A 6,904-nucleotide genomic window follows, 5' to 3' on the forward strand; every position below is an offset into this window, starting at 1 on the left:
CCTTATCATCACATTTTTTTGTATTATATATTCCAGAATTTTTTGAAAAAAGACATTATTTATCGGATAAATTTTGTAGTTTATAATTGCAAAGTGGATATTGAAATAGAATTAGCCAGGGATGTAGATAATCTATTCGTCTCTGAATTAGCCGATAATTAGGTTTAAATGAATCCGACAACTTCCGGTATATTTTTCGACCTACTTCACGAGCATAATTATCAGCCTGTTAAGCTCATAAGGTATGTTATAAAGCAAAATATGTTATGAATTTGATGACTAATAATATTTATGTTTATTTATTGATGCCCATTTTTTTTCCGAGGACTAAAAACTTTCGTAAATATTTTCGAAGTAATTTGGAGATCTCGAGTCTTTCGTACCCAAGACATTTCGATCATACTTAGACTGCAAAACCGGACAGATTTTACAAATTGATATTACACAGATGTCTGCCTTTACAGGAAAACCGGCATATATCCTGGTTGTACTATCTACCGGGAGTGTAAGCTTTATTAGGTCCACCATCATATAATACAGAAAAAATCTAGGATAAAATAGTTATTTTCTGTAGAAGGTACCATTTTTTGATGAAAATAACAATCATCCAAAAGAAAATTTAACTATACATCAAAAAGATAGTTCTGTTAATAACCTCATATGAGTGGCAGTCATTTTTGTTTTTAGGTACTTAATACCAGGAATGGCTTTTAAGCAATCAATAAAAAGTTAAAAAACATATGTAAATGGTCCATTACTGTTATTGATACTAAAGTTCTATTCAATATTTATCAGTTATCACACAGTTAAAGGGTAATAATTTGATAAGCATTGCACGCACATTCAAAATATCATGTTGGGTCCAAATCTTTAGCAATATTACTGGTTTTTATACTTAAACACATGTATGTGAATAGCGTCTCTAAAACATTGAATTTTCTTCAAAAAAATGCTATGTTTTGTATGAAATTAATGTGAAAAACACTTGCATACAAAAGAAATTTTTTATGTAAGTATTGTCTGTAATATCTGGACATTCCCGGTACAAAGTACCTCCCGGTATAAAGTACCCTGAGGATACGCCTACAATTTTTTGGTCTTGTCACGGCCGTTACGTCTCTACCAAATGGGGCACATTCTTGAATATTTCAGAATAATTTTTATTTTGACCTTTATAAATTATTATACTGGTCGGAGAGATAACTCCGACGCATAGATAACCCCGACACTTGATAAATATAATTGTTTTTAGCTTTGTTTTTCAACAAATAAGCACATGATCACCTAACAGTATAGGAACAGGACAGAATGTGATGATTTGTTATAATTTGGTAGACTTTTTAATGTTTTTCAAATAACCTAAACTTTTTGTAGGCAAAAACTGCTTCAAAACGTTCTTTTTACTAAATTACAGTAAGGTAGTTAGAAATGTATTGACCACAGGCCACTGACTTGGGAAAGATTTTTTGAAAAATTGTTTAAATATTCACAGAAAATAGATAAAACATATAAGATGTAAAAATAAATTATTGATGCAGATTTTCAAGTCATTTTTTACTTAAAAAAAAATTAATTGTCGACTTTATCTACTGTTGTGGGGTAAAAAGACCATGTTTTGTATATCTCATTCAGGACCTTAAAGAAGTACCAGATTCCATTTTCATACATAGTTTTTGTGGTGTAATCTTAAGTCTTTGAACTGAACTTTGTTTAGGTGGTTCAATATTTAAAATATACTGGAAGATAATTAAAATATTGCAAAAAAATATGTGATTTAGTGTCGGAGTTATCTCTCCAACCAGTATCCCGAAACAACCAATTTTCAATCACAACCTAAATTCAAACACACATTCTTAATTCTGTGGCACGGATGTCATGCCTGACTAAATTGCATAAAGTCACATGTTGTATTAACTTCAAAACTTGCAGAAATGCCACACTTGATTAATTGTCAGATGTTTTCAGAAAAACAATAAGAAACTGTTTGTTTTAAGTGACACAATATAAATTGTCCAACTTTCACTATATCAATATAGTCACTTGTTTAAAATAGTGGTAAAATTTTTTCTAAGCAAGTTAATTTTTTTATAAAGTATTGGCAAAAGAGTTTTACCATTTACCTCAGTCCAAGGTGTATTTAAAACATTTATTTATATGATGACTGATGTACCACTAAATATTCATCAGACTTACACAGGGGTCCTTATTAATAAAATCTTATATTGTTATCAATTTTTTTCATGTGATGATTGTAGAATAATTGTTTTGTAAGCGATACCAGCTGGCAGATCTAGACAAGTTTCCATATTTGCTAATATTTTAAAGTGGGGAAGGTAAAATGGCTGTAAAGATTGGATGCATTTATCATTTTGCACCCCAAATAGCGTACTAAGAAGTGACACCTTTAACTGCCTTTTTAAACACATTAACAGTAGTCATACCAATGCATTGTGCTGTACACATGTTATAACATTTAGTGTAAGTTTTTTAAAATCTTGAAAAAAATGTTGAAAATTGTTGAATACTGGTTGGGGAGATAACTCCGACACTAAATCACATATTTTTTGCAATATTTTAATTATCTTCCAGTATATTTTAAATATTGAACCACCTAAACAAAGTTCAGTTCAAAGATTTTACATTACACCACAAAAACTATGTATGAAAATGGAATCTGGTACTTCTTTAAGGTCTTGAATGAGGTATGCAAAACATGGTCTTTTTAACCCACAACAGTAGATAAAGTCGACACTTAAAATTTTAAGTAAAAAATGACTGGAAAATCAGCATCAATAATTTATTTTTACATCTTATATGGTTTATCTATTTTTTTGTAAATATTTAAACAATTTTTCAAACAATTTTCCCAAGTCAGTGGCCTGTGGTCAATACATTTCTAACTACCTTACTGTAATTTAGTAAAAAGAACGTTTTGAAGCAGTTTTTGCCTACAAAAAGTTTAGGTTATTTGAAAAACATTAAAAAGTCTACCAAATTATAACAAATCATCACATTCTGTCCTGTTCCTATACTGTTAGGTGATCATGTGCTTATTTGTTGAAAAACAAAGCAAAAACAATTATATTTATCAAGTGTCGGGGTTATCTATGCGTCGGAGTTATCTCTCCAACCAGTAGACTATTGTGAAGTTTTCTACAATTTTTAGTAGCCCTGATTTATCTTTAACAAATTTTCCATGGTGATTACCCTGCTGTTTGAATTTAGGTTAAAATATTCCTGGGAGTAACCAGAGTGGGTCATATTGTTTTTATTGAATTTCTAAGAAAGATCAAGACTTGTTGAAAATGTACCAACCTGAAAATGAATAAGTGTTAATAGATGCATTAATAGCTAAAATAAATTTAAAGTATAATTTCCCCTTCCATTTATTATTGGCTAAAAACAGCTTAACTGATTGAATATTGGTTGTCCCGGGATATATATCTATTTAAAGTCTAGCCATTTCATTTTGGGTCATCTTTTTACAATTTGAATAATTATTCTGGAAAAACGAAGTGCGCAAATGATCTAAAGGTTTGTACAAAGATTAGTGTTCTAAACATTCATCAAATGGTACATTTATCTGGAAAAAAATATTTCAGTCCCATCATGACAAAATACCTCAATGGAACCACTTTAAATTGAATTACACTTTTTTTTAAATGTATGGGTAAATTCCATTTTCAGTGGTTGAAATTTTTCCTCTTTTCTGATTAATCAAGCTATAGTTTCCCATTTATAAAGCCACAGGTTGTTTTTGAAAGTTGAAAAAAAAAATCACTGCCACCTTGATAATTGTTAACCTGAAAAATCTTCAGGCACTTAAAGGGATTTGAACCCCAGACCTCTTGATTACAAGGCAGACACACAACCATGTCGCGAAAAATGTCAACACAACAGCAAGACTGTTGGAAATGATCTATACCTGTTCTCAATACATGGTTGAAGTAATTTATCAGTGTTAATTAGACATTTTATATGATTTAACAATTTTTGACACTACTGATATTCACATTTTTTTTCACAAATCTACATGTAAAAAAAAGATATCATAATAAAATGATAGAACATTTTCTATTTTAGTGGTAATACTGTGGAGTAATATGAAGAAATATTATTAATATTTTATTATCATAAATTTTTCAAATTTTAATTATGTCATTACATGCTGTACACAATCATATTATAGTGTAAACATATATATACATTGTATAGAACAATATATACATTGTATATACCAGAGACGTTAAAATACATAAAATGTATTTATATGTCTCTGTATAATATACACACATTAAGAGAGTAGTATTGGATTATTTTGAAAATGAAATCTCTAAATTGATATTTTCAGGGAAATAAAAGATTATTTACTTTAATATTCACTTGGAAAGGCTGGTACATGTAGCTAGAAAAAAGTACAGTATAAGATTAAAGAAAGACTAGAAGATTATTACAAACAACAGGTACTTATATAATATTTAATGTATATTTCACAAACCAAACTGTTTTCCCAAAAAATTAATGAAAACATGCATTTTTACCAGTGTCACCATGGGTCAGATTAACAGACCCATTCCCAGTGGCAAATAATGCCAAATATGCTTTTTTTCTTTTCCAAGTTTAGAAAAAAAGTCAAAATTCCGTTATCAAAGCTGACAATTTTTCTTCATTCCATTTCAATCCAATATGGTACCAGACAGATGATGTTCAAAAACACATTCCATTGTCAATTTTTTATGTATTTTTTATGTATTTTTTATGCTTTGAATGATATACAATTTGTTGGATTAACAACTTTGTACATGGTACTAAATATTTTTCCCAATCAAGATGCAAAATTTCTTAACCCATTACTTCATGAGCATTTTGTGAAAAATGGCTGTTTCCATTGAAAAGTCTCCCGTTACAAGTTCAAATTGCTATAATACTATAAAAACTGCTTCAACACTAATCAAACTTGGCACAAATGTTGACTGGACCATTGCCCTTGCAACAACATGCTCAGGTTTAAATTTTCTGTTACCATGGCATCGAGGGGACATCTCAAAATTGCCCAAAATCACTATTTTGCCTCGATTTTTTCAATCAAAATTGATTTCAAAGTGATGCCACTTCTCAATGGATTGAGATATAGTCAAATGCTTTTCAGCGTTGGTTACACGTTACCTTATGATCAATCTGGGGTCATTTACAGCCTCTCACAAGTCCAAAATTTTCTTGGCATCATGCTTAGAATGGTTTCACACAGGTCAGTAAGACCGGTGTACACAATGTACTGTCTGCACATATGTGTCAGAAAAAATATCACAAAAAAGGAATTTGGTATTACTATGAGTATTTATTAAAGAAATTGTATTTTAAATATATTTAAATACTATATTTGAAAGTCATTTTGTATGACAGACACACAAATCTAGTGCTCTGCATTATAAATGTAAGAAGAGACAAATAAGATAAGCATTTTTTTGCAAATTATTGCACTTCATATAATTTTTATTGCTTTTTTTTAAGGTGGACATGTGTCACTGTCAAGCAAATGAAGATAAGCATCACACTCGGTGGGAATCCCCAGTTTCCAGATGTAGTGATCATAACTGTATAGGCACCATTAACACTTTGGACTTGTTGGAGTATTTTAGAGGGCTAGTCTGAATTGAATCCCCTGTCAATAGTAAAGGCCAGTCATGAACATTGTGTTGAAGGAAAATGTTAAAACTCGGATTTTCCGCTTAACCAATCATTACTTTACCTTATATTCAGTGCGGTATTGTAGGAAATGGTTACTTTCTGGAACAGAGCTGTCAATTATTTTTAATTTTTTAGCTTGTTAGTGTTATCGTCGGACAGTTGTGAAGTAAAGACATCGCAGTTTGACTGTATACAAGTTGCCTTAAAGAAAGTATGTCAAAATCTTAACAGTTATTCGTTGATTTTGTAGAAATTGACCAGAATTCACCTTTGTTTACACGCATCGCTTGGACGTCAAAAACAACATGCAATGACATTTCAGTGAAATTTGGAAACTTGCTCGTATTTTGGAGCATTTTGTAGGATTTCGATGAAGTAAAAAGTGTTTCTGATACATTATTCCTAGAGACAACCACAAAGATAAAATAGTGATCTGGTGTATTTTTACCGAACAGTTCTTGTTTGTTTTGCATGATATTTTTTCTCTCGTTAGGGACCTTTATTCTTTATATATAGTATTATGAGCGTATATATGGGTAAATGTGGTATATAGTGCCTGTGGTTTTAACATGTATCTTAGCTTGCCTATTTTCATTAAGAGGGGACTAAAGGCTGACCCATTTCTGTATGTCAATGAAAGCTGAATTTTGCTATAACTTAAATGGTACAAAAGTAAGGTTCATCATACTGGTATCTGATATAGAAATATACAGAGATTTAGCATGTTATTATAATTTATGCTCCTGAAAGGGAGAGAATATAGTTGCGGTCTTAACCATCTGTCGGTATGGACTCAAGTAATATTCTGGATAAATATCTGTGTTCATTCCATACAGACTTGTACTTTTGGGGAAAAAGGTTGCTCATGGGAGGAAAATATTGTTTTTAATGGTGTTTTTGAGATTTTAGTTGATAAAGGAAAAAAAAACATAGTCTGTACTTAGGAAGACATTTGTCCTTCACACTCTTGTCCGAAATATGAATATAACTAGATATGTATTGAAGGGATTTTATGTAAACTTCACAAAGTGATAGAGACTTTTAAGAGGAAGTGCAATGTTCAAGAAACATAACTCTACCTTGCTTCATGTTTTAATTATATTCCTTAAGTTAAAAATGCTTATTCCAAACTATCACTGAATCTACATCAACTTGAACGACTCGAATTTTCCAATGTGTCAAAGAACCATAACTCCATTCCTTAGTTTTTAGCTCA

At 30.6% G+C, this 6,904-nt stretch overlaps 1 long non-coding RNA gene across 1 annotated transcript; it reads left to right on the forward strand.

Moving 5' to 3' along the window:
• Positions 1–149: 149 nt before the first annotated feature.
• LOC132751137 (uncharacterized) lies at positions 150–6,268 on the forward strand. Its single transcript, XR_009628644.1, has 3 exons — positions 150–242; positions 4,352–4,463; positions 5,512–6,268. It is a non-coding gene; the product is annotated as an uncharacterized LOC132751137 (long non-coding RNA).
• Positions 6,269–6,904: the final 636 nt, after the last annotated feature.

Source organism: Ruditapes philippinarum, unplaced genomic scaffold (genome assembly GCF_026571515.1).
Source record: "Ruditapes philippinarum isolate M1 unplaced genomic scaffold, ASM2657151v2 ctg9048_1_1_1_1, whole genome shotgun sequence".
NCBI lineage: Eukaryota > Metazoa > Mollusca > Bivalvia > Venerida > Veneridae > Ruditapes > Ruditapes philippinarum.